Source organism: Callionymus lyra, chromosome 17 (assembly GCF_982586985.1).
Source record: "Callionymus lyra chromosome 17, fCalLyr1.hap1.1, whole genome shotgun sequence".
NCBI lineage: Eukaryota > Metazoa > Chordata > Actinopteri > Syngnathiformes > Callionymidae > Callionymus > Callionymus lyra.
Window position 1 is genome coordinate 1977501 of NC_141834.1, and position 22063 is coordinate 1999563.

Genomic DNA, 22063 nt, shown 5'->3' on the forward strand with positions numbered 1-22063 from the left:
ATTACTGTTTTCATGTGTTGTTGTGGCCGAGTGGTTAAGGCGATGGACTAGAAATCCATTGGGGTTTCCCCGCATAGGTTCAAATCCTGCCAACAACGAAGCTCGTCTAGTATTACTTCCTGCTCTTTTACAGTAAATGCAATATTTTGCATCAAATAAGAGAAAAGTACTTTTACTGGAGATTAATGCATGCAATGGTGTTACAGTGGTGAGCATAGCTGCCTTCCAAGCAGTTGACCCGGGTTCGTTTCCAGGGCGTTGCAGAAGTGTTTTTCTAATGAAACAAGAATTGAAAAAAACATTTCATACTATCCTCAATGTGCTCAAACCTACGATATCAGGCCATTATAAGCCCTGTTGAATTACATCTCTTCATGTGTTGTTGTGGCGGAGTGGTTAAGGCGATGGACTAGAAATCCATTGGGGTTTCCCCGCGTAGGTTCAAATCCTGCCAACAACGAAGCTCGTCTAGTATTACTTCCTTCTCTTTTACATTAAATGCAATCATTTGCATCAAAAAAGAGAAAAGTACTTTTACTGCAGATAAATTCATGCATTGGTGGTATAGTGGTGAGCATAGCTGCCTTCCAAGCAGTTGACCCGGGTTCGATTCCCGGCCATTGCAGAAGTGTTTTTATATTAAACAAGAATTGGAAAAAAAACGTTTCATCCTATGCTCAATGTGCTCAAACCTACGACATTTCAGGCCATTATTAGCCCTGTTGAATTACATCTCTTCATGTGTTGTTGTGGCCGAGTGGTTAAGGCGATGGACTAGAAATCCATTGGGGTTTCCCCGCGTAGGTTCAAATCCTGCCAACAACGAAGCTCGTCTAGTATTACTTCCTGCTCTTTTACAGTAAATGCAATATTTTTGCATCAAATAAGAGAAAAGTATTTTTACTGAGATAAATGCATGCAATGGTGGTATAGTGGTGAGCATAGCTGCCTTCCAAGCAGTTGACCCGGGTTTGTTTCCAGGGTGTTGCAGAAGTGTTTTTCTATTAAACAAGAATTGGAAAAAAAAACATTACATCCTATACTCAATGTGCTCAAACCTACGATATCAGGCCAATATTAGCCCTGTTGAATTACATCTCTTCATGTGTTGTTGTGGCGGAGTGGTTAAGGCGATGGACTAGAAATCCATTGGGGTTTCCCCGCGTAGGTTCAAATCCTGCCAACAACGAAGCTCGTCTAGTATTACTTCCTTCTCTTTTACATTAAATGCAATCATTTGCATCAAAAAAGAGAAAAGTACTTTTACTGCAGATAAATTCATGCATTGGTGGTATAGTGGTGAGCATAGCTGCCTTCCAAGCAGTTGACCAGGGTTCGATTCCCGGCCATTGCAGAAGTGTTTTTATATTAAACAAGAATTGGAAAAAAAACGTTTCATCCTATGCTCAATGTGCTCAAACCTACGACATTTCAGGCCATTATTAGCCCTGTTGAATTACATCTCTTCATGTGTTGTTGTGGCCGAGTGGTTAAGGCGATGGACTTGAAATCCATTGGGGTTTCCCCGCGTAGGTTCAAATCCTGCCAACAACGAAGCTCTTCTAGTATTACTTCCTGCTCTTTTACAGTAAATGCAATATTTTGCATCAAATAAGAGAAAAAGTACTTTTACTGGAGATGAATGCATGCAATGGTGGTACAGTGGTGAGCATAGCTGCCTTCCAAGCAGTTGACCCGGGTTCGTTTCCAGGGCGTTGCAGAAGTGTTTTTCTAATGAAACAAGAATTGAAAAAAACATTTCATACTATCCTCAATGTGCTCAAACTTACAATATCAGGCCATTATTAGCTCTGTTGAATTACATCTCTTCATGTGTTGTTGTGGCCGAGTGGTTAAGGCGATGGACTAGAAATCCATTGGGGTTTCCCCGCGTAGGTTCAAATCCTGCCAACAACGAAGCTCGTCTATTATTACTTCCTGCTCTTTTACATTAAATGCAATCATTTGCATCAAATAAGAGAAAAGTACTTTTACTGCAGACAAATGCATGCAATGGTGGTATAGTGGTGAGCATAGCTGGCTTCCAAGCAGTTGACCCGGGTTCGATTCCCGGCCATTGCAGAAGTGTTTTTCTATTAAAAAAGAATTGGAAAAAAAAACATTTCATCCTATCCTCCAAGTGCTCAAACCTAAGATATCAGGCCATTATTAGTCCTGTTTTATTACTGTTTTCATGTGTTGTTGTGGCCGAGTGGTTAAGGCGATGGACTAGAAATCCATTGGGGTTTCCCCGCATAGGTTCAAATCCTGCCAACAACGAAGCTCGTCTAGTATTACTTCCTGCTCTTTTACAGTAAATGCAATATTTTGCATCAAATAAGAGAAAAGTACTTTTACTGGAGATTAATGCATGCAATGGTGTTACAGTGGTGAGCATAGCTGCCTTCCAAGCAGTTGACCCGGGTTCGTTTCCAGGGCGTTGCAGAAGTGTTTTTCTAATGAAACAAGAATTGAAAAAAACATTTCATACTATCCTCAATGTGCTCAAACCTACGATATCAGGCCATTATAAGCCCTGTTGAATTACATCTCTTCATGTATTGTTGTGGCCGAGTGGTTAAGGCGATGGACTAGAAATCCATTGGGGTTTCCCCGCGTAGGTTCAAATCCTGCCAACAACGAAGCTCGTCTAGTATTACTTCCTGCTCTTTTACATTAAATGCAATCATTTGCATCAAATAAGAGAAAAGTACTTTTACTGCAGACAAATGCATGCAATGGTGGTATAGTGGTGAGCATAGCTGCCTTCCAAGCAGTTGACCCGGGTTCGATTCCCGGCCATTGCGGAAGTGTTTTTCTATTAAAAAAGAATTGGAAAAAAAAACATTTCATCCTATCCTCCATGTGCTCAAACCTAAGATATCAGGCCATTATTAGTCCTGTTTTATTACTGTTTTCATGTGTTGTTGTGGCTGAGTGGTTAAGGCGATGGACTAGAAATCCATTGGGGTTTCCCCGCGTAGGTTCAAATCCTGCCAACAACGAAGCTCGTCTAGTATTACTTCCTGCTCTTTTACAGTAAATGCAATATTTTTGCATCAAATAAGAGAAAAGTATTTTTACTGAGATAAATGCATGCAATTGTGGTATAGTGGTGAGCATAGCTGCCTTCCAAGCAGTTGACCCGGGTTTGTTTCCAGGGTGTTGCAGAAGTGTTTTTCTATTAAACAAGAATTGGAAAAAAAAACATTACATCCTATACTCAATGTGCTCAAACCTACGATATCAGGCCAATATTAGCCCTGTTGAATTACATCTCTTCATGTGTTGTTGTGGCGGAGTGGTTAAGGCGATGGACTAGAAATCCATTGGGGTTTCCCCGCGTAGGTTCAAATCCTGCCAACAACGAAGCTCGTCTAGTATTACTTCCTTCTCTTTTACATTAAATGCAATCATTTGCATCAAAAAAGAGAAAAGTACTTTTACTGCAGATAAATTCATGCATTGGTGGTATAGTGGTGAGCATAGCTGCCTTCCAAGCAGTTGACCGGGGTTCGATTCCCGGCCATTGCAGAAGTGTTTTTATATTAAACAAGAATTGGAAAAAAAACGTTTCATCCTATGCTCAATGTGCTCAAACCTACGACATTTCAGGCCATTATTAGCCCTGTTGAATTACATCTCTTCATGTGTTGTTGTGGCCGAGTGGTTAAGGCGATGGACTTGAAATCCATTGGGGTTTCCCCGCGTAGGTTCAAATCCTGCCAACAACGAAGCTCTTCTAGTATTACTTCCTGCTCTTTTACAGTAAATGCAATATTTTGCATCAAATAAGAGAAAAAGTACTTTTACTGGAGATGAATGCATGCAATGGTGGTACAGTGGTGAGCATAGCTGCCTTCCAAGCAGTTGACCCGGGTTCGTTTCCAGGGCGTTGCAGAAGTGTTTTTCTAATGAAACAAGAATTGAAAAAAACATTTCATACTATCCTCAATGTGCTCAAACTTACAATATCAGGCCATTATTAGCTCTGTTGAATTACATCTCTTCATGTGTTGTTGTGGCCGAGTGGTTAAGGCGATGGAGTAGAAATCCATTGGGGTTTTCCCGCGTAGGTTCAAATCCTGCCAACAACGAAGCTCGTCTAGTATTACTTCCTGCTCTTTTACATTAAATGCAATCATTTGCATCAAATAAGAGAAAAGTATTTTTACTGCAGACAGATGCATGCAATGGTGGTATAGTGGTGAGCATAGCTGCCTTCCAAGCAGTTGACCCGGGTTCGATTCCCGGCCATTGCAGAAGTGTTTTTCTATTAAACAAGAATTGGAAAAAAACATTTCATCCTATCCTCCATGTGCTCAAACCTACGATATCAGGCCATTATTAGCCCTGTTGAATTACATCTCTTCATGTGTTGTTGTGGCCGAGTGGTTAAGGCGATGGACTTGAAATCCATTGGGGTTTCCCCGCGTAGGTTCAAATCCTGCCAACAACGAAGCTCTTCTAGTATTACTTCCTGCTCTTTTACAGTAAATGCAATATTTTGCATCAAATAAGAGAAAAGTACTTTTACTGGAGATGAATGCATGCAATGGTGGTACAGTGGTGAGCATAGCTGCCTTCCAAGCAGTTGACCCGGGTTCGTTTCCAGGGCGTTGCAGAAGTGTTTTTCTAATGAAACAAGAATTGAAAAAAACATTTCATACTATCCTCAATGTGCTCAAACTTACAATATCAGGCCATTATTAGCCCTGTTGAATTACATCTCTTCATGTGTTGTTGTGGCCGAGTGGTTAAGGCGATGGACTAGAAATCCATTGGGGTTTCCCCGCGTAGGTTCAAATCCTGCCAACAACGAAGCTCGTCTAGTATTACTTCCTGCTCTTTTACAGTAAATGCAATATTTTGCATCAAATAAGAGAAAAGTACTTTTACTGGAGATGAATGCATGCAATGGTGGTACAGTGGTGAGCATAGCTGCCTTCCAAGCAGTTGACCCGGGTTCGTTTCCAGGGCGTTGCAGAAGTGTTTTTCTATTAAACAAGAATTGGAAAAAAAAACATTACATCCTACACTCAATGTGCTCAAACCTACGATATCAGGCCAATATTAGCCCTGTTGAATTACATCTCTTCATGTGTTGTTGTGGCGGAGTGGTTAAGGCGATGGACTAGAAATCCATTGGGGTTTCCCCGCGTAGGTTCAAATCCTGCCAACAACGAAGCTCGTCTAGTATTACTTCCTTCTCTTTTACATTAAATGCAATCATTTGCATCAAAAAAGAGAAAAGTACTTTTACTGCAGATAAATTCATGCATTGGTGGTATAGTGGTGAGCATAGCTGCCTTCCAAGCAGTTGACCCGGGTTTGATTCCCGGCCATTGCAGAAGTGTTTTTATATTAAACAAGAATTGGAAAAAAAACGTTTCATCCCATGCTCAATGTGCTCAAACCTACGACATTTCAGGCCATTATTAGCCCTGTTGAATTACATCTCTACATGTGTTGTTGTGGCCGAGTGGTTAAGGCGATGGACTTGAAATCCATTGGGGTTTCCCCGCGTAGGTTCAAATCCTGCCAACAACGAAGCTCTTCTAGTATTACTTCCTGCTCTTTTACAGTAAATGCAATATTTTGCATCAAATAAGAGAAAAAGTACTTTTACTGGAGATGAATGCATGCAATGGTGGTACAGTGGTGAGCATAGCTGCCTTCCAAGCAGTTGACCCGGGTTCGTTTCCAGGGCGTTGCAGAAGTGTTTTTCTAATGAAACAAGAATTGAAAAAAACATTTCATACTATCCTCAATGTGCTCAAACTTACAATATCAGGCCATTATTAGCTCTGTTGAATTACATCTCTTCATGTGTTGTTGTGGCCGAGTGGTTAAGGCGATGGAGTAGAAATCCATTGGGGTTTTCCCGCGTAGGTTCAAATCCTGCCAACAACGAAGCTCGTCTAGTATTACTTCCTGCTCTTTTACATTAAATGCAATCATTTGCATCAAATAAGAGAAAAGTACTTTTACTGCAGACAGATGCATGCAATGGTGGTATAGTGGTGAGCATAGCTGCCTTCCAAGCAGTTGACCCGGGTTCGATTCCCGGCCATTGCAGAAGTGTTTTTCTATTAAACAAGAATTGGAAAAAAACATTTCATCCTATCCTCCATGTGCTCAAACCTACGATATCAGGCCATTATTAGCCCTGTTGAATTACATCTCTTCATGTGTTGTTGTGGCCGAGTGGTTAAGGCGATGGACTTGAAATCCATTGGGGTTTCCCCGCGTAGGTTCAAATCCTGCCAACAACGAAGCTCTTCTAGTATTACTTCCTGCTCTTTTACAGTAAATGCAATATTTTGCATCAAATAAGAGAAAAGTACTTTTACTGGAGATGAATGCATGCAATGGTGGTACAGTGGTGAGCATAGCTGCCTTCCAAGCAGTTGACCCGGGTTCGTTTCCAGGGCGTTGCAGAAGTGTTTTTCTAATGAAACAAGAATTGAAAAAAACATTTCATACTATCCTCAATGTGCTCAAACCTACGATATCAGGCCATTATAAGCCCTGTTGAATTACATCTCTTCATGTGTTGTTGTGGCCGAGTGGTTAAGGCGATGGACTAGAAATCCATTGGGGTTTCCCCACATAGGTTCAAATCCTGCCAACAACAAAGCTCGTCTAGTATTACTTCCTGCTCTTTTACAATAAATGCAATCATTTGCATCAAATAAGAGAAAAGTACTTTTACTGCAGACAAATGCATGCAATGGTGGTATAGTGGTGAGCATAGCTGCCTTCCAAGCAGTTGACCCGGGTTCGATTCCCGGCCATTGCAGAAGTGTTTTTCTATTAAAAAAGAATTGGAAAAAAAACATTTAATCCTATCCTCCATGTGCTCAAACCTAAGATATCAGGCCATTATTAGTCCTGTTTTATTACTGTTTTCATGTGTTGTTGTGGCCGAGTGGTTAAGGCGATGGACTAGAAATCCATTGGGGTTTCCCCGCGTAGGTTCAAATCCTGCCAACAACGAAGCTAGTCTAGTATTACTTCCTGCTCTTTTACAGTAAATGCAATATTTTTGCATCAAATAAGAGAAAAGTATTTTTACTGAGATAAATGCATGCAATGGTGGTATAGTGGTGAGCATAGCTGCCTTCCAAGCAGTTGACCCGGGTTTGTTTCCAGGGTGTTGCAGAAGTGTTTTTCTATTAAACAAGAATTGGAAAAAAAACATTACATCCTATACTCAATGTGCTCAAACCTACGATATCAGGCCATTATAAGCCCTGTTGAATTACATCTCTTCATGTGTTGTTGTGGCGGAGTGTTTAATGTGATGGACTAGAATTCCATTGGGGTTCCCCCGCATAGGTTCAAATCCTGCCAACAACGAAGCTCTTCTAGTATTACTTCCTGCTCTTTTACAGTAAATGCAATATTTTGCATCAAATAAGAGAAAAGTACTTTTACTGGAGATGAATGCATGCAATGGTGGTACAGTGGTGAGCATAGCTGCCTTCCAAGCAGTTGACCCGGGTTCGTTTCCAGGGCGTTGCAGAAGTGTTTTTCTAATGAAACAAGAATTGAAAAAAACATTTCATACTATCCTCAATGTGCTCAAACTTACAATATCAGGCCATTATTAGCCCTGTTGAATTACATCTCTTCATGTGTTGTTGTGGCCGAGTGGTTAAGGCGATGGACTAGAAATCCATTGGGGTTTCCCCGCGTAGGTTCAAATCCTGCCAACAACGAAGCTCGTCTAGTATTACTTCCTGCTCTTTTACAGTAAATGCAATATTTTGCATCAAATAAGAGAAAAGTACTTTTACTGGAGATGAATGCATGCAATGGTGGTACAGTGGTGAGCATAGCTGCCTTCCAAGCAGTTGACCCGGGTTCGTTTCCAGGGCGTTGCAGAAGTGTTTTTCTAATGAAACAAGAATTGAAAAAAACATTTCATACTATCCTCAATGTGCTCAAACTTACAATATCAGGCCATTATTAGCCCTGTTGAATTACATCTCTTCATGTGTTGTTGTGGCCGAGTGGTTAAGGCGATGGACTAGAAATCCATTGGGGTTTCCCCGCGTAGGTTCAAATCCTGCCAACAACGAAGCTCGTCTAGTATTACTTCCTGCTCTTTTACATTAAATGCAATCATTTGCATCAAATAAGAGAAAAGTATTTTTACTGCAGACAGATGCATGCAATGGTGGTATAGTGGTGAGCATAGCTGCCTTCCAAGCAGTTGACCCGGGTTCGATTCCCGGCCATTGCAGAAGTGTTTTTCTATTAAAAAAGAATTGGAAAAAAAAACATTTCATCCTATCCTCCATGTGCTCAAACCTAAGATATCAGGCCATTATTAGTCCTGTTTTATTACTGTTTTCATGTGTTGTTGTGGCTGAGTGGTTAAGGCGATGGACTAGAAATCCATTGGGGTTTCCCCGCGTAGGTTCAAATCCTGCCAACAACGAAGCTCGTCTAGTATTACTTCCTGCTCTTTTACAGTAAATGCAATATTTTTGCATCAAATAAGAGAAAAGTATTTTTACTGAGATAAATGCATGCAATGGTGGTATAGTGGTGAGCATAGCTGCCTTCCAAGCAGTTGACCCGGGTTTGTTTCCAGGGTGTTGCAGAAGTGTTTTTCTATTAAACAAGAATTGGAAAAAAAAACATTACATCCTATACTCAATGTGCTCAAACCTACGATATCAGGCCAATATTAGCCCTGTTGAATTACATCTCTTCATGTGTTGTTGTGGCGGAGTGGTTAAGGCGATGGACTAGAAATCCATTGGGGTTTCCCCGCGTAGGTTCAAATCCTGCCAACAACGAAGCTCGTCTAGTATTACTTCCTTCTCTTTTACATTAAATGCAATCATTAGCATCAAAAAAGAGAAAAGTACTTTTACTGCAGATAAATTCATGCATTGGTGGTATAGTGGTGAGCATAGCTGCCTTCCAAGCAGTTGACCCGGGTTTGATTCCCGGCCATTGCAGAAGTGTTTTTATATTAAACAAGAATTGGAAAAAAAACGTTTCATCCCATGCTCAATGTGCTCAAACCTACGACATTTCAGGCCATTATTAGCCCTGTTGAATTACATCTCTACATGTGTTGTTGTGGCCGAGTGGTTAAGGCGATGGACTTGAAATCCATTGGGGTTTCCCCGCGTAGGTTCAAATCCTGCCAACAACGAAGCTCTTCTAGTATTACTTCCTGCTCTTTTACAGTAAATGCAATATTTTGCATCAAATAAGAGAAAAAGTACTTTTACTGGAGATGAATGCATGCAATGGTGGTACAGTGGTGAGCATAGCTGCCTTCCAAGCAGTTGACCCGGGTTCGTTTCCAGGGCGTTGCAGAAGTGTTTTTCTAATGAAACAAGAATTGAAAAAAACATTTCATACTATCCTCAATGTGCTCAAACTTACAATATCAGGCCATTATTAGCTCTGTTGAATTACATCTCTTCATGTGTTGTTGTGGCCGAGTGGTTAAGGCGATGGAGTAGAAATCCATTGGGGTTTTCCCGCGTAGGTTCAAATCCTGCCAACAACGAAGCTCGTCTAGTATTACTTCCTGCTCTTTTACATTAAATGCAATCATTTGCATCAAATAAGAGAAAAGTACTTTTACTGCAGACAGATGCATGCAATGGTGGTATAGTGGTGAGCATAGCTGCCTTCCAAGCAGTTGACCCGGGTTCGATTCCCGGCCATTGCAGAAGTGTTTTTCTATTAAACAAGAATTGGAAAAAAACATTTCATCCTATCCTCCATGTGCTCAAACCTACGATATCAGGCCATTATTAGCCCTGTTGAATTACATCTCTTCATGTGTTGTTGTGGCCGAGTGGTTAAGGCGATGGACTTGAAATCCATTGGGGTTTCCCCGCGTAGGTTCAAATCCTGCCAACAACGAAGCTCTTCTAGTATTACTTCCTGCTCTTTTACAGTAAATGCAATATTTTGCATCAAATAAGAGAAAAGTACTTTTACTGGAGATGAATGCATGCAATGGTGGTACAGTGGTGAGCATAGCTGCCTTCCAAGCAGTTGACCCGGGTTCGTTTCCAGGGCGTTGCAGAAGTGTTTTTCTAATGAAACAAGAATTGAAAAAAACATTTCATACTATCCTCAATGTGCTCAAACCTACGATATCAGGCCATTATAAGCCCTGTTGAATTACATCTCTTCATGTGTTGTTGTGGCCGAGTGGTTAAGGCGATGGACTAGAAATCCATTGGGGTTTCCCCACATAGGTTCAAATCCTGCCAACAACAAAGCTCGTCTAGTATTACTTCCTGCTCTTTTACAATAAATGCAATCATTTGCATCAAATAAGAGAAAAGTACTTTTACTGCAGACAAATGCATGCAATGGTGGTATAGTGGTGAGCATAGCTGCCTTCCAAGCAGTTGACCCGGGTTCGATTCCCGGCCATTGCAGAAGTGTTTTTCTATTAAAAAAGAATTGGAAAAAAAACATTTAATCCTATCCTCCATGTGCTCAAACCTAAGATATCAGGCCATTATTAGTCCTGTTTTATTACTGTTTTCATGTGTTGTTGTGGCCGAGTGGTTAAGGCGATGGACTAGAAATCCATTGGGGTTTCCCCGCGTAGGTTCAAATCCTGCCAACAACGAAGCTAGTCTAGTATTACTTCCTGCTCTTTTACAGTAAATGCAATATTTTTGCATCAAATAAGAGAAAAGTATTTTTACTGAGATAAATGCATGCAATGGTGGTATAGTGGTGAGCATAGCTGCCTTCCAAGCAGTTGACCCGGGTTTGTTTCCAGGGTGTTGCAGAAGTGTTTTTCTATTAAACAAGAATTGGAAAAAAAACATTACATCCTATACTCAATGTGCTCAAACCTACGATATCAGGCCATTATAAGCCCTGTTGAATTACATCTCTTCATGTGTTGTTGTGGCGGAGTGTTTAATGTGATGGACTAGAATTCCATTGGGGTTCCCCCGCATAGGTTCAAATCCTGCCAACAACGAAGCTCTTCTAGTATTACTTCCTGCTCTTTTACAGTAAATGCAATATTTTGCATCAAATAAGAGAAAAGTACTTTTACTGGAGATGAATGCATGCAATGGTGGTACAGTGGTGAGCATAGCTGCCTTCCAAGCAGTTGACCCGGGTTCGTTTCCAGGGCGTTGCAGAAGTGTTTTTCTAATGAAACAAGAATTGAAAAAAACATTTCATACTATCCTCAATGTGCTCAAACTTACAATATCAGGCCATTATTAGCCCTGTTGAATTACATCTCTTCATGTGTTGTTGTGGCCGAGTGGTTAAGGCGATGGACTAGAAATCCATTGGGGTTTCCCCGCGTAGGTTCAAATCCTGCCAACAACGAAGCTCGTCTAGTATTACTTCCTGCTCTTTTACAGTAAATGCAATATTTTGCATCAAATAAGAGAAAAGTACTTTTACTGGAGATGAATGCATGCAATGGTGGTACAGTGGTGAGCATAGCTGCCTTCCAAGCAGTTGACCCGGGTTCGTTTCCAGGGCGTTGCAGAAGTGTTTTTCTAATGAAACAAGAATTGAAAAAAACATTTCATACTATCCTCAATGTGCTCAAACTTACAATATCAGGCCATTATTAGCCCTGTTGAATTACATCTCTTCATGTGTTGTTGTGGCCGAGTGGTTAAGGCGATGGACTAGAAATCCATTGGGGTTTCCCCGCGTAGGTTCAAATCCTGCCAACAACGAAGCTCGTCTAGTATTACTTCCTGCTCTTTTACATTAAATGCAATCATTTGCATCAAATAAGAGAAAAGTATTTTTACTGCAGACAGATGCATGCAATGGTGGTATAGTGGTGAGCATAGCTGCCTTCCAAGCAGTTGACCCGGGTTCGATTCCCGGCCATTGCAGAAGTGTTTTTCTATTAAAAAAGAATTGGAAAAAAAAACATTTCATCCTATCCTCCATGTGCTCAAACCTAAGATATCAGGCCATTATTAGTCCTGTTTTATTACTGTTTTCATGTGTTGTTGTGGCTGAGTGGTTAAGGCGATGGACTAGAAATCCATTGGGGTTTCCCCGCGTAGGTTCAAATCCTGCCAACAACGAAGCTCGTCTAGTATTACTTCCTGCTCTTTTACAGTAAATGCAATATTTTTGCATCAAATAAGAGAAAAGTATTTTTACTGAGATAAATGCATGCAATGGTGGTATAGTGGTGAGCATAGCTGCCTTCCAAGCAGTTGACCCGGGTTTGTTTCCAGGGTGTTGCAGAAGTGTTTTTCTATTAAACAAGAATTGGAAAAAAAAACATTACATCCTATACTCAATGTGCTCAAACCTACGATATCAGGCCAATATTAGCCCTGTTGAATTACATCTCTTCATGTGTTGTTGTGGCGGAGTGGTTAAGGCGATGGACTAGAAATCCATTGGGGTTTCCCCGCGTAGGTTCAAATCCTGCCAACAACGAAGCTCGTCTAGTATTACTTCCTTCTCTTTTACATTAAATGCAATCATTTGCATCAAAAAAGAGAAAAGTACTTTTACTGCAGATAAATTCATGCATTGGTGGTATAGTGGTGAGCATAGCTGCCTTCCAAGCAGTTGACCCGGGTTTGATTCCCGGCCATTGCAGAAGTGTTTTTATATTAAACAAGAATTGGAAAAAAAACGTTTCATCCCATGCTCAATGTGCTCAAACCTACGACATTTCAGGCCATTATTAGCCCTGTTGAATTACATCTCTACATGTGTTGTTGTGGCCGAGTGGTTAAGGCGATGGACTTGAAATCCATTGGGGTTTCCCCGCGTAGGTTCAAATCCTGCCAACAACGAAGCTCTTCTAGTATTACTTCCTGCTCTTTTACAGTAAATGCAATATTTTGCATCAAATAAGAGAAAAAGTACTTTTACTGGAGATGAATGCATGCAATGGTGGTACAGTGGTGAGCATAGCTGCCTTCCAAGCAGTTGACCCGGGTTCGTTTCCAGGGCGTTGCAGAAGTGTTTTTCTAATGAAACAAGAATTGAAAAAAACATTTCATACTATCCTCAATGTGCTCAAACTTACAATATCAGGCCATTATTAGCTCTGTTGAATTACATCTCTTCATGTGTTGTTGTGGCCGAGTGGTTAAGGCGATGGAGTAGAAATCCATTGGGGTTTTCCCGCGTAGGTTCAAATCCTGCCAACAACGAAGCTCGTCTAGTATTACTTCCTGCTCTTTTACATTAAATGCAATCATTTGCATCAAATAAGAGAAAAGTACTTTTACTGCAGACAGATGCATGCAATGGTGGTATAGTGGTGAGCATAGCTGCCTTCCAAGCAGTTGACCCGGGTTCGATTCCCGGCCATTGCAGAAGTGTTTTTCTATTAAACAAGAATTGGAAAAAAACATTTCATCCTATCCTCCATGTGCTCAAACCTACGATATCAGGCCATTATTAGCCCTGTTGAATTACATCTCTTCATGTGTTGTTGTGGCCGAGTGGTTAAGGCGATGGACTTGAAATCCATTGGGGTTTCCCCGCGTAGGTTCAAATCCTGCCAACAACGAAGCTCTTCTAGTATTACTTCCTGCTCTTTTACAGTAAATGCAATATTTTGCATCAAATAAGAGAAAAGTACTTTTACTGGAGATGAATGCATGCAATGGTGGTACAGTGGTGAGCATAGCTGCCTTCCAAGCAGTTGACCCGGGTTCGTTTCCAGGGCGTTGCAGAAGTGTTTTTCTAATGAAACAAGAATTGAAAAAAACATTTCATACTATCCTCAATGTGCTCAAACCTACGATATCAGGCCATTATAAGCCCTGTTGAATTACATCTCTTCATGTGTTGTTGTGGCCGAGTGGTTAAGGCGATGGACTAGAAATCCATTGGGGTTTCCCCACATAGGTTCAAATCCTGCCAACAACAAAGCTCGTCTAGTATTACTTCCTGCTCTTTTACAATAAATGCAATCATTTGCATCAAATAAGAGAAAAGTACTTTTACTGCAGACAAATGCATGCAATGGTGGTATAGTGGTGAGCATAGCTGCCTTCCAAGCAGTTGACCCGGGTTCGATTCCCGGCCATTGCAGAAGTGTTTTTCTATTAAAAAAGAATTGGAAAAAAAACATTTAATCCTATCCTCCATGTGCTCAAACCTAAGATATCAGGCCATTATTAGTCCTGTTTTATTACTGTTTTCATGTGTTGTTGTGGCCGAGTGGTTAAGGCGATGGACTAGAAATCCATTGGGGTTTCCCCGCGTAGGTTCAAATCCTGCCAACAACGAAGCTAGTCTAGTATTACTTCCTGCTCTTTTACAGTAAATGCAATATTTTTGCATCAAATAAGAGAAAAGTATTTTTACTGAGATAAATGCATGCAATGGTGGTATAGTGGTGAGCATAGCTGCCTTCCAAGCAGTTGACCCGGGTTTGTTTCCAGGGTGTTGCAGAAGTGTTTTTCTATTAAACAAGAATTGGAAAAAAAACATTACATCCTATACTCAATGTGCTCAAACCTACGATATCAGGCCATTATAAGCCCTGTTGAATTACATCTCTTCATGTGTTGTTGTGGCGGAGTGTTTAATGTGATGGACTAGAATTCCATTGGGGTTCCCCCGCATAGGTTCAAATCCTGCCAACAACGAAGCTCGTCTAGTATTACTTCCTGCTCTTTTACAGTAAATGCAATATTTTGCATCAAATAAGAGAAAAGTATTTTTACTGCAGATAAATTCATGCAATGGTGGTATAGTGGTGCGCATAGCTGCCTTCCAAGCAGTTGACCCGGGTTCGATTCCCGGCCATTGCAGAAGTGTTTTTCTATTAAACAAGAATTGGAAAAAAAAACATTTCATCCTATCCTCTATCTGCTCAAACCTACAATATCAGGCCATTATTAGCCCTGTTGAAGTACATCACTACATGTGTTGTTGTGGCCGAGTGGTTAAGGCGATGGACTAGAAATCCATTGGGGTTTCCCCACGTAGGTTCAAATCCTGCCAACAACGAAGCTCGTCTAGTATTACTTCCTGCTCTTTTACAGTAAATGCAATATTTTGCATCAAATAAGAGAAAGGTACTTTTACTGGAGATTAATGCATGCAATGGTGGTACAGTGGTGAGCATAGCTGCCTTCCAAGCAGTTGACCCGGGTTCGTTTCCAGGGCGTTGCAGAAGTGTTTTTCTAATGAAACAAGAATTGAAAAAAACATTTCATACTATCCTCAATGTGCTCAAACCTGCGATATCAGGCCATTATAAGCCCTGTTGAATTACATCTCTTCATGTGTTGTTGTGGCCGAGTGGTTAAGGCGATGGACTAGAAATCCATTGGGGTTTCCCCGCGTAGGTTCAAATCCTGCCAACAACGAAGCTCGTCTAGTATTACTTCCTGCTCTTTTACATTAAATGCAATCATTTGCATCAAATAAGAGAAAAGTACTTTTACTGCAGACAAATGCATGCAATAATGGTATAGTGGTGAGCATAGCTGCCTTCCAAGCAGTTGACCCGGGTTCGATTCCCGGCCATTGCAGAAGTGTTTTTCTATTAAAAAAGAATTGGAAAAAAAAACATTTCATCCTATCCTCCATGTGCTCAAACCTAAGATATCAGGCCATTATTAGTCCTATTTTATTACTGTTTTCATGTGTTGTTGTGGCCGAGTGGTTAAGGCGATGGACTAGAAATCCATTGGGGTTTCCCCGCGTAGGTTCAAATCCTGCCAACAACGAAGCTCGTCTAGTATTACTTCCTTCTCTTTTACATTAAATGCAATCATTTGCATCAAAAAAGAGAAAACTACTTTTACTGCAGATAAATTCATGCATTGGTGGTATAGTGGTGAGCATAGCTGCCTTCCAAGCAGTTGACCCGGGTTCGATTCCCGGCCATTGCAGAAGTGTTTTTATATTAAACAAGAATTGGAAAAAAAACCTTTCATCATGTGCTCAAACCTACGACATTTCAGGCCATTATTAGCCCTGTTGAATTACATCTCTTCATGTGTTGTTGTGGCCGAGTGGTTAAGGCGATGGACTTGAAATCCATTGGGGTTTCCCCGCGTAGGTTCAAATCCTGCCAACAACGAAGCTCTTCTAGTATTACTTCCTGCTCTTTTACAGTAAATGCAATATTTTGCATCAAATAAGAGAAAAAGTACTTTTACTGGAGATGAATGCATGCAATGGTGGTACAGTGGTGAGCATAGCTGCCTTCCAAGCAGTTGACCCGGGTTTGTTTCCAGGGTGTTGCAGAAGTGTTTTTATATTAAACAAGAATTGGAAAAAAAAACTTTCATCCTATGCTCAATGTGCTCAAACCTACGACATTTCAGGCCATTATTAGCCCTGTTGAATTACATCTCTTCATGTGTTGTTGTGGCCGAGTGGTTAAGGCGATGGACTAGAAATCCATTGGGGTTTCCCCGCGTAGGTTCAAATCCTGCCAACAACGAAGCTCGTCTAGTATTACTTCCTGCTCTTTTACAGTAAATGCAATCATTTGCATCAAATAAGAGAAAAGTACTTTTACTGGAGATTAATGCATGCAATGGTGGTACAGTGATGAGCATAGCTGCCTTCCAAGCAGTTGACCCGAGTTCGTTTCCAGGGCCTTGCAGAAGTGTTTTTCTAATGAAACAAGAATTGAAAAAAACATTTCATACTATCCTCAATGTGCTCAAACCTACGATATCAGGCCATTATAAGCCCTGTTGAATTACATCTCTTCATGTGTTGTTGTGGCCGAGTGGTTAAGGCGATGGACTAGAAATCCATTGGGGTTTCCCCGCGTAGGTTCAAATCCTGCCAACAACGAAGCTCGTCTAGTATTACTTCCTGCTCTTTTACATTAAATGCAATCATTTGCATCAAATAAGAGAAAGGTACTTTTACTGCAGACAAATGCATGCAATGGTGGTATAGTGGTGAGCATAGCTGCCTTCCAAGCAGTTGACCCGGGTTCGATTCCCGGCCATTGCAGAAGTGTTTTTCTATTAAAAAAGAATTGGAAAAAAAAACATTTCATCCTATCCTCCATGTGCTCAAACCTAAGATATCAGGCCATTATTAGTCCTGTTTTATTACTGTTTTCATGTGTTGTTGTGGCCGAGTGGTTAAGGCGATGGACTAGAAATCCATTGGGGTTTCCCCGCGTAGGTTCAAATCCTGCCAACAACGAAGCTCGTCTAGTATTACTTCCTGCTCTTTTACAGTAAATGCAATATTTTTGCATCAAATAAGAGAAAAGTATTTTTACTGAGATAAATGCATGCAATGGTGGTATAGTGGTGAGCATAGCTGCCTTCCAAGCAGTTGACCCGGGTTTGTTTCCAGGGTGTTGCAGAAGTGTTTTTCTATTAAACAAGAATTGGAAAAAAAACATTACATCCTATACTCAATGTGCTCAAACCTACGATATCAGGCCAATATTAGCCCTGTTGAATTACATCTCTTCATGTGTTGTTGTGGCGGAGTGGTTAAGGCGATGGACTAGAAATCCATTGGGGTTTCCCCGCGTAGGTTCAAATCCTGCCAACAACGAAGCTCGTCTAGTATTACTTCCTTCTCTTTTACATTAAATGCAATCATTTGCATCAAAAAAGAGAAAAGTACTTTTACTGCAGATAAATTCATGCATTGGTGGTATAGTGGTGAGCATAGCTGCCTTCCAAGCAGTTGACCCGGGTTCGATTCCCGGCCATTGCAGAAGTGTTTTTATATTAAACAAGAATTGGAAAAAAAACGTTTCATCCTATGCTCAATATGCTCAAACCTACGACATTTCAGGCCATTATTAGCCCTGTTGAATTACATCTCTTCATGTGTTGTTGTGGCCGAGTGGTTAAGGCGATGGACTTGAAATCCATTGGGGTTTCCCCGCGTAGGTTCAAATCCTGCCAACAACGAAGCTCTTCTAGTATTACTTCCTGCTCTTTTACAGTAAATGCAATATTTTGCATCAAATAAGAGAAAAGGTACTTTTACTGGAGATGAATGCATGCAATGGTGGTACAGTGGTGAGCATAGCTGCCTTCCAAGCAGTTGACCCGGGTTCGTTTCCAGGGCGTTGCAGAAGTGTTTTTCTAATGAAACAAGAATTGAAAAAAACATTTCATACTATCCTCAATGTGCTCAAACTTACAATATCAGGCCATTATTAGCTCTGTTGAATTACATCTCTTCATGTGTTGTTGTGGCCGAGTGGTTAAGGCGATGGAGTAGAAATCCATTGGGGTTTTCCCGCGTAGGTTCAAATCCTGCCAACAACGAAGCTCGTCTAGTATTACTTCCTGCTCTGTTACATTAAATGCAATCATTTGCATCAAATAAGAGAAAAGTACTTTTACTGCAGACAAATGCATGCAATGGTGGTATAGTGGTGAGCATAGCTGCCTTCCAAGCAGTTGACCCGGTTTCGATTCCCGGCCATTGCAGAAGTGTTTTTCTATTAAACAAGAATTGGAAAAAAACATTTCATCCTATCCTCCATGTGCTCAAACCTACGATATCAGGCCATTATTAGCCCTGTTGAATTACATCTCTTCATATGTTGTTGTGGCCGAGTGGTTAAGGCGATGGACTTGAAATCCATTGGGGTTTCCCCGCGTAGGTTCAAATCCTGCCAACAACGAAGCTCTTCTAGTATTACTTCCTGCTCTTTTACAGTAAATGCAATATTTTGCATCAAATAAGAGAAAAGTACTTTTACTGGAGATTAATGCATGCAATGGTGGTACAGTGGTGAGCATAGCTGCCTTCCAAGCAGTTGACCCGGGTTCGTTTCCAGGGCGTTGCAGAAGTGTTTTTCTAATGAAACAAGAATTGAAAAAAACATTTCATACTATCCTCAATGTGCTCAAACCTACGATATCAGGTCATTATAAGCCCTGTTGAATTACAGCTCTTCATGTGTTGTTGTGGCCGAGCGGTTAAGGCGATGGACTAGAAATCCATTGGGGTTTCCCCACATAGGTTCAAATCCTGCCAACAACGAAGCTCTTCTAGTATTACTTCCTGCTCTTTTACAGTAAATGCAATATTTTGCATCAAATAAGAGAAAAGGTACTTTTACTGGAGATGAATGCATGCAATGGTGGTACAGTGGTGAGCATAGCTGCCTTCCAAGCAGTTGACCCGGGTTCGTTTCCAGGGCGTTGCAGAAGTGTTTTTCTAATGAAACAAGAATTGAAAAAAACATTTCATACTATCCTCAATGTGCTCAAACTTACAATATCAGGCCATTATTAGCTCTGTTGAATTACATCTCTTCATGTGTTGTTGTGGCCGAGTGGTTAAGGCGATGGAGTAGAAATCCATTGGGGTTTTCCCGCGTAGGTTCAAATCCTGCCAACAACGAAGCTCGTCTAGTATTACTTCCTGCTCTTTTACATTAAATGCAATCATTTGCATCAAATAAGAGAAAAGTACTTTTACTGCAGACAAATGCATGCAATGGTGGTATAGTGGTGAGCATAGCTGCCTTCCAAGCAGTTGACCCGGTTTCGATTCCCGGCCATTGCAGAAGTGTTTTTCTATTAAACAAGAATTGGAAAAAAACATTTCATCCTATCCTCCATGTGCTCAAACCTACGATATCAGGCCATTATTAGCCCTGTTGAATTACATCTCTTCATATGTTGTTGTGGCCGAGTGGTTAAGGCGATGGACTTGAAATCCATTGGGGTTTCCCCGCGTAGGTTCAAATCCTGCCAACAACGAAGCTCTTCTAGTATTACTTCCTGCTCTTTTACAGTAAATGCAATATTTTGCATCAAATAAGAGAAAAGTACTTTTACTGGAGATTAATGCATGCAATGGTGGTACAGTGGTGAGCATAGCTGCCTTCCAAGCAGTTGACCCGGGTTCGTTTCCAGGGCGTTGCAGAAGTGTTTTTCTAATGAAACAAGAATTGAAAAAAACATTTCATACTATCCTCAATGTGCTCAAACCTACGATATCAGGTCATTATAAGCCCTGTTGAATTACAGCTCTTCATGTGTTGTTGTGGCCGAGCGGTTAAGGCGATGGACTAGAAATCCATTGGGGTTTCCCCACATAGGTTCAAATCCTGCCAACAACAAAGCTCGTCTAGTATTACTTCCTGCTCTTTTACAATAAATGCAATCATTTGCATCAAATAAGAGAAATGTACTTTTACTGCAGACAAATGCATGCAATGGTGGTATAGTGGTGAGCATAGCTGCCTTCCAAGCAGTTGACCCGTGTTCGATTCCCGGCCATTGCAGAAGTGTTTTTCTATTAAAAAAGAATTCGAAAAAAAACATTTAATCCTATCCTCCATGTGCTCAAACCTAAGATATCAGGCCATTATTAGTCCTGTTTTATTACTGTTTTCATGTGTTGTTGTGGCCGAGTGGTTAAGGCGATGGACTAGAAATCCATTGGGGTTTCCCCGCATAGGTTCAAATCCTGCCAACAACGAAGCTAGTCTAGTATTACTTCCTGCTCTTTTACAGTAAATGTAATATTTTTGCATCAAATAAGAGAAAAGTATTTTTACTGAGATAAATGCATGCAATGGTGGTATAGTGGTGAGCATAGCTCCCTTCCAAGCAGTTGACCCGGGTTTGTTTCCAGGGTGTTGCAGAAGTGTTTTTCTATTAAACAAGAATTGAAAAAAAAAAACATTACATCCTATACTCAATGTGCTCCAACCTACGATATCAGGCCATTATAAGCCCTGTTGAATTACATCTCTTCATGTGTTGTTGTGGCGGAGTGTTTAAGGTGATGGACTAGAATTCCATTGGGGTTCCCCCGCATAGGTTCAAATCCTGCCAACAACGAAGCTCGTCTAGTATTACTTCCTGCTCTTTTACAGTAAATGCAATATTTTGCATCAAATAAGAGAAAAGTATTTTTACTGCAGATAAATTCATGCAATGGTGGTATAGTGGTGAGCATAGCTGCCTTCCAAGCAGTTGACCTGGGTTCGATTCCCGGCCATTGCAGAAGTGTTTTTCTATTAAACAAGAATTGGAAAAAAAACATTTCATCCTATCCTCAATCTGCTCAAACCTACAATATCAGGCCATTATTAGCCCTGTTGAAGTACATCACTACATGTGTTGTTGTGGCCGAGTGGTTAAGGCAATGGACTAGAAATCCATTGGGGTTTCCCCGCGTAGGTTCAAATCCTGCCAACAACGAAGCTCGTCTAGTATTACTTCCTGCTCTTTTACAGTAAATGCAATATTTTGCATCAAATAAGAGAAAAGTATTTTTACTGCAGATAAATTCATGCAATGGTGGTATAGTGGTGAGCATAGCTGCCTTCCAAGCAGTTGACCCGGGTTCGATTCCCGGCCATTGCAGAAGTGTTTTTCTATTAAACAAGAATTGGAAAAAAAACCATTTCATCCTATCCTCAATCTGCTCAAACCTACAATATCAGGCCATTATTAGCCCTGTTGAAGTACATCACTACATGTGTTGTTGTGGCCGAGTGGTTAAGGCGATGGACTAGAAATCCATTGGGGTTTCCCCGCGTAGGTTCAAATCCTGCCAACAACGAAGCTCGTCTAGTATTACTTCCTGCTCTTTTACATTAAATGCAATCATTTGCATCAAATAAGAGAAAAGTACTTTTACTGCAGAAAAATGCATGCAATGGTGGTATAGTGGTGAGCATAGCTGCCTTCCAAGCAGTTGACCCGGGTTCGATTCCCGGCCATTGCAGAAGTGTTTTTCTATTAAAAAAGAATTGGAAAAAAAAACATTTCATACTATCCTCCAAGTGCTCAAACCTACGATATCAGGCCATTATAAGCCCTGTTGAATTACATCTCTTCATGTATTGTTGTGGCCGAGTGGTTAAGGCGATGGACTAGAAATCCATTGGGGTTTCCCCGCGTAGGTTCAAATCCTGCCAACAACGAAGCTCGTCTAGTATTACTTCCTGCTCTTTTACATTAAATGCAATCATTTGCATCAAATAAGAGAAAAGTACTTTTACTGCAGACAAATGCATGCAATGGTGGTATAGTGGTGAGCATAGCTGCCTTCCAAGCAGTTGACCCGGGTTCGATTCGCGGCCATTGCAGAAGTGTTTTTCTATTAAAAAAGA

At 40.9% G+C, this 22063-nt stretch overlaps 53 non-coding genes across 53 annotated transcripts; all 53 read left to right on the plus strand.

Moving 5' to 3' along the window:
- Nucleotides 1–553: 553 nt before the first annotated feature.
- trnag-ucc (transfer RNA glycine (anticodon UCC)) lies at nucleotides 554–625 on the plus strand. The gene has a single exon. It is a non-coding gene; the product is annotated as a tRNA-Gly (tRNA).
- A 118-nt stretch (nucleotides 626–743) lies between these two features.
- On the plus strand, nucleotides 744–825 carry trnas-aga (transfer RNA serine (anticodon AGA)). The gene has a single exon. It is a non-coding gene; the product is annotated as a tRNA-Ser (tRNA).
- Nucleotides 826–1472: 647 nt separating this feature from the next.
- trnas-uga (transfer RNA serine (anticodon UGA)) lies at nucleotides 1473–1554 on the plus strand. Its single transcript has one exon. It is a non-coding gene; the product is annotated as a tRNA-Ser (tRNA).
- A 281-nt stretch (nucleotides 1555–1835) lies between these two features.
- trnas-aga (transfer RNA serine (anticodon AGA)) lies at nucleotides 1836–1917 on the plus strand. Its single transcript has one exon. It is a non-coding gene; the product is annotated as a tRNA-Ser (tRNA).
- An 818-nt stretch (nucleotides 1918–2735) lies between these two features.
- On the plus strand, nucleotides 2736–2807 carry trnag-ucc (transfer RNA glycine (anticodon UCC)). Its single transcript has one exon. It is a non-coding gene; the product is annotated as a tRNA-Gly (tRNA).
- A 116-nt stretch (nucleotides 2808–2923) lies between these two features.
- On the plus strand, nucleotides 2924–3005 carry trnas-aga (transfer RNA serine (anticodon AGA)). The gene has a single exon. It is a non-coding gene; the product is annotated as a tRNA-Ser (tRNA).
- A 647-nt stretch (nucleotides 3006–3652) lies between these two features.
- On the plus strand, nucleotides 3653–3734 carry trnas-uga (transfer RNA serine (anticodon UGA)). Its single transcript has one exon. It is a non-coding gene; the product is annotated as a tRNA-Ser (tRNA).
- A 456-nt stretch (nucleotides 3735–4190) lies between these two features.
- trnag-ucc (transfer RNA glycine (anticodon UCC)) lies at nucleotides 4191–4262 on the plus strand. The gene has a single exon. It is a non-coding gene; the product is annotated as a tRNA-Gly (tRNA).
- Nucleotides 4263–4377: 115 nt separating this feature from the next.
- trnas-uga (transfer RNA serine (anticodon UGA)) lies at nucleotides 4378–4459 on the plus strand. The gene has a single exon. It is a non-coding gene; the product is annotated as a tRNA-Ser (tRNA).
- A 280-nt stretch (nucleotides 4460–4739) lies between these two features.
- Nucleotides 4740–4821, plus strand: trnas-aga (transfer RNA serine (anticodon AGA)). Its single transcript has one exon. It is a non-coding gene; the product is annotated as a tRNA-Ser (tRNA).
- A 647-nt stretch (nucleotides 4822–5468) lies between these two features.
- Nucleotides 5469–5550, plus strand: trnas-uga (transfer RNA serine (anticodon UGA)). The gene has a single exon. It is a non-coding gene; the product is annotated as a tRNA-Ser (tRNA).
- A 456-nt stretch (nucleotides 5551–6006) lies between these two features.
- Nucleotides 6007–6078, plus strand: trnag-ucc (transfer RNA glycine (anticodon UCC)). The gene has a single exon. It is a non-coding gene; the product is annotated as a tRNA-Gly (tRNA).
- A 115-nt stretch (nucleotides 6079–6193) lies between these two features.
- trnas-uga (transfer RNA serine (anticodon UGA)) lies at nucleotides 6194–6275 on the plus strand. The gene has a single exon. It is a non-coding gene; the product is annotated as a tRNA-Ser (tRNA).
- A 455-nt stretch (nucleotides 6276–6730) lies between these two features.
- On the plus strand, nucleotides 6731–6802 carry trnag-ucc (transfer RNA glycine (anticodon UCC)). The gene has a single exon. It is a non-coding gene; the product is annotated as a tRNA-Gly (tRNA).
- A 115-nt stretch (nucleotides 6803–6917) lies between these two features.
- trnas-aga (transfer RNA serine (anticodon AGA)) lies at nucleotides 6918–6999 on the plus strand. The gene has a single exon. It is a non-coding gene; the product is annotated as a tRNA-Ser (tRNA).
- A 643-nt stretch (nucleotides 7000–7642) lies between these two features.
- On the plus strand, nucleotides 7643–7724 carry trnas-aga (transfer RNA serine (anticodon AGA)). The gene has a single exon. It is a non-coding gene; the product is annotated as a tRNA-Ser (tRNA).
- Nucleotides 7725–8004: 280 nt separating this feature from the next.
- Nucleotides 8005–8086, plus strand: trnas-aga (transfer RNA serine (anticodon AGA)). Its single transcript has one exon. It is a non-coding gene; the product is annotated as a tRNA-Ser (tRNA).
- A 93-nt stretch (nucleotides 8087–8179) lies between these two features.
- trnag-ucc (transfer RNA glycine (anticodon UCC)) lies at nucleotides 8180–8251 on the plus strand. The gene has a single exon. It is a non-coding gene; the product is annotated as a tRNA-Gly (tRNA).
- Nucleotides 8252–8367: 116 nt separating this feature from the next.
- On the plus strand, nucleotides 8368–8449 carry trnas-aga (transfer RNA serine (anticodon AGA)). The gene has a single exon. It is a non-coding gene; the product is annotated as a tRNA-Ser (tRNA).
- A 647-nt stretch (nucleotides 8450–9096) lies between these two features.
- trnas-uga (transfer RNA serine (anticodon UGA)) lies at nucleotides 9097–9178 on the plus strand. The gene has a single exon. It is a non-coding gene; the product is annotated as a tRNA-Ser (tRNA).
- Nucleotides 9179–9634: 456 nt separating this feature from the next.
- On the plus strand, nucleotides 9635–9706 carry trnag-ucc (transfer RNA glycine (anticodon UCC)). The gene has a single exon. It is a non-coding gene; the product is annotated as a tRNA-Gly (tRNA).
- Nucleotides 9707–9821: 115 nt separating this feature from the next.
- On the plus strand, nucleotides 9822–9903 carry trnas-uga (transfer RNA serine (anticodon UGA)). The gene has a single exon. It is a non-coding gene; the product is annotated as a tRNA-Ser (tRNA).
- A 455-nt stretch (nucleotides 9904–10358) lies between these two features.
- Nucleotides 10359–10430, plus strand: trnag-ucc (transfer RNA glycine (anticodon UCC)). Its single transcript has one exon. It is a non-coding gene; the product is annotated as a tRNA-Gly (tRNA).
- A 115-nt stretch (nucleotides 10431–10545) lies between these two features.
- trnas-aga (transfer RNA serine (anticodon AGA)) lies at nucleotides 10546–10627 on the plus strand. Its single transcript has one exon. It is a non-coding gene; the product is annotated as a tRNA-Ser (tRNA).
- A 643-nt stretch (nucleotides 10628–11270) lies between these two features.
- On the plus strand, nucleotides 11271–11352 carry trnas-aga (transfer RNA serine (anticodon AGA)). Its single transcript has one exon. It is a non-coding gene; the product is annotated as a tRNA-Ser (tRNA).
- A 280-nt stretch (nucleotides 11353–11632) lies between these two features.
- On the plus strand, nucleotides 11633–11714 carry trnas-aga (transfer RNA serine (anticodon AGA)). Its single transcript has one exon. It is a non-coding gene; the product is annotated as a tRNA-Ser (tRNA).
- Nucleotides 11715–11807: 93 nt separating this feature from the next.
- trnag-ucc (transfer RNA glycine (anticodon UCC)) lies at nucleotides 11808–11879 on the plus strand. The gene has a single exon. It is a non-coding gene; the product is annotated as a tRNA-Gly (tRNA).
- A 116-nt stretch (nucleotides 11880–11995) lies between these two features.
- Nucleotides 11996–12077, plus strand: trnas-aga (transfer RNA serine (anticodon AGA)). Its single transcript has one exon. It is a non-coding gene; the product is annotated as a tRNA-Ser (tRNA).
- Nucleotides 12078–12724: 647 nt separating this feature from the next.
- On the plus strand, nucleotides 12725–12806 carry trnas-uga (transfer RNA serine (anticodon UGA)). The gene has a single exon. It is a non-coding gene; the product is annotated as a tRNA-Ser (tRNA).
- Nucleotides 12807–13262: 456 nt separating this feature from the next.
- Nucleotides 13263–13334, plus strand: trnag-ucc (transfer RNA glycine (anticodon UCC)). The gene has a single exon. It is a non-coding gene; the product is annotated as a tRNA-Gly (tRNA).
- A 115-nt stretch (nucleotides 13335–13449) lies between these two features.
- Nucleotides 13450–13531, plus strand: trnas-uga (transfer RNA serine (anticodon UGA)). The gene has a single exon. It is a non-coding gene; the product is annotated as a tRNA-Ser (tRNA).
- A 455-nt stretch (nucleotides 13532–13986) lies between these two features.
- Nucleotides 13987–14058, plus strand: trnag-ucc (transfer RNA glycine (anticodon UCC)). The gene has a single exon. It is a non-coding gene; the product is annotated as a tRNA-Gly (tRNA).
- Nucleotides 14059–14173: 115 nt separating this feature from the next.
- Nucleotides 14174–14255, plus strand: trnas-aga (transfer RNA serine (anticodon AGA)). The gene has a single exon. It is a non-coding gene; the product is annotated as a tRNA-Ser (tRNA).
- A 456-nt stretch (nucleotides 14256–14711) lies between these two features.
- Nucleotides 14712–14783, plus strand: trnag-ucc (transfer RNA glycine (anticodon UCC)). Its single transcript has one exon. It is a non-coding gene; the product is annotated as a tRNA-Gly (tRNA).
- Nucleotides 14784–14900: 117 nt separating this feature from the next.
- trnas-aga (transfer RNA serine (anticodon AGA)) lies at nucleotides 14901–14982 on the plus strand. The gene has a single exon. It is a non-coding gene; the product is annotated as a tRNA-Ser (tRNA).
- Nucleotides 14983–15262: 280 nt separating this feature from the next.
- On the plus strand, nucleotides 15263–15344 carry trnas-aga (transfer RNA serine (anticodon AGA)). Its single transcript has one exon. It is a non-coding gene; the product is annotated as a tRNA-Ser (tRNA).
- A 281-nt stretch (nucleotides 15345–15625) lies between these two features.
- On the plus strand, nucleotides 15626–15707 carry trnas-aga (transfer RNA serine (anticodon AGA)). The gene has a single exon. It is a non-coding gene; the product is annotated as a tRNA-Ser (tRNA).
- A 93-nt stretch (nucleotides 15708–15800) lies between these two features.
- Nucleotides 15801–15872, plus strand: trnag-ucc (transfer RNA glycine (anticodon UCC)). Its single transcript has one exon. It is a non-coding gene; the product is annotated as a tRNA-Gly (tRNA).
- A 109-nt stretch (nucleotides 15873–15981) lies between these two features.
- trnas-uga (transfer RNA serine (anticodon UGA)) lies at nucleotides 15982–16063 on the plus strand. The gene has a single exon. It is a non-coding gene; the product is annotated as a tRNA-Ser (tRNA).
- A 284-nt stretch (nucleotides 16064–16347) lies between these two features.
- On the plus strand, nucleotides 16348–16429 carry trnas-aga (transfer RNA serine (anticodon AGA)). Its single transcript has one exon. It is a non-coding gene; the product is annotated as a tRNA-Ser (tRNA).
- A 280-nt stretch (nucleotides 16430–16709) lies between these two features.
- Nucleotides 16710–16791, plus strand: trnas-aga (transfer RNA serine (anticodon AGA)). The gene has a single exon. It is a non-coding gene; the product is annotated as a tRNA-Ser (tRNA).
- A 93-nt stretch (nucleotides 16792–16884) lies between these two features.
- Nucleotides 16885–16956, plus strand: trnag-ucc (transfer RNA glycine (anticodon UCC)). Its single transcript has one exon. It is a non-coding gene; the product is annotated as a tRNA-Gly (tRNA).
- A 116-nt stretch (nucleotides 16957–17072) lies between these two features.
- Nucleotides 17073–17154, plus strand: trnas-aga (transfer RNA serine (anticodon AGA)). The gene has a single exon. It is a non-coding gene; the product is annotated as a tRNA-Ser (tRNA).
- Nucleotides 17155–17610: 456 nt separating this feature from the next.
- trnag-ucc (transfer RNA glycine (anticodon UCC)) lies at nucleotides 17611–17682 on the plus strand. Its single transcript has one exon. It is a non-coding gene; the product is annotated as a tRNA-Gly (tRNA).
- A 118-nt stretch (nucleotides 17683–17800) lies between these two features.
- On the plus strand, nucleotides 17801–17882 carry trnas-uga (transfer RNA serine (anticodon UGA)). The gene has a single exon. It is a non-coding gene; the product is annotated as a tRNA-Ser (tRNA).
- Nucleotides 17883–18525: 643 nt separating this feature from the next.
- On the plus strand, nucleotides 18526–18607 carry trnas-uga (transfer RNA serine (anticodon UGA)). The gene has a single exon. It is a non-coding gene; the product is annotated as a tRNA-Ser (tRNA).
- Nucleotides 18608–19425: 818 nt separating this feature from the next.
- trnag-ucc (transfer RNA glycine (anticodon UCC)) lies at nucleotides 19426–19497 on the plus strand. The gene has a single exon. It is a non-coding gene; the product is annotated as a tRNA-Gly (tRNA).
- A 115-nt stretch (nucleotides 19498–19612) lies between these two features.
- On the plus strand, nucleotides 19613–19694 carry trnas-uga (transfer RNA serine (anticodon UGA)). The gene has a single exon. It is a non-coding gene; the product is annotated as a tRNA-Ser (tRNA).
- A 1182-nt stretch (nucleotides 19695–20876) lies between these two features.
- trnag-ucc (transfer RNA glycine (anticodon UCC)) lies at nucleotides 20877–20948 on the plus strand. The gene has a single exon. It is a non-coding gene; the product is annotated as a tRNA-Gly (tRNA).
- A 116-nt stretch (nucleotides 20949–21064) lies between these two features.
- On the plus strand, nucleotides 21065–21146 carry trnas-aga (transfer RNA serine (anticodon AGA)). Its single transcript has one exon. It is a non-coding gene; the product is annotated as a tRNA-Ser (tRNA).
- Nucleotides 21147–21239: 93 nt separating this feature from the next.
- On the plus strand, nucleotides 21240–21311 carry trnag-ucc (transfer RNA glycine (anticodon UCC)). Its single transcript has one exon. It is a non-coding gene; the product is annotated as a tRNA-Gly (tRNA).
- A 117-nt stretch (nucleotides 21312–21428) lies between these two features.
- On the plus strand, nucleotides 21429–21510 carry trnas-aga (transfer RNA serine (anticodon AGA)). The gene has a single exon. It is a non-coding gene; the product is annotated as a tRNA-Ser (tRNA).
- A 93-nt stretch (nucleotides 21511–21603) lies between these two features.
- Nucleotides 21604–21675, plus strand: trnag-ucc (transfer RNA glycine (anticodon UCC)). Its single transcript has one exon. It is a non-coding gene; the product is annotated as a tRNA-Gly (tRNA).
- The last annotated feature ends 388 nt before the right edge of the window (nucleotides 21676–22063 follow it).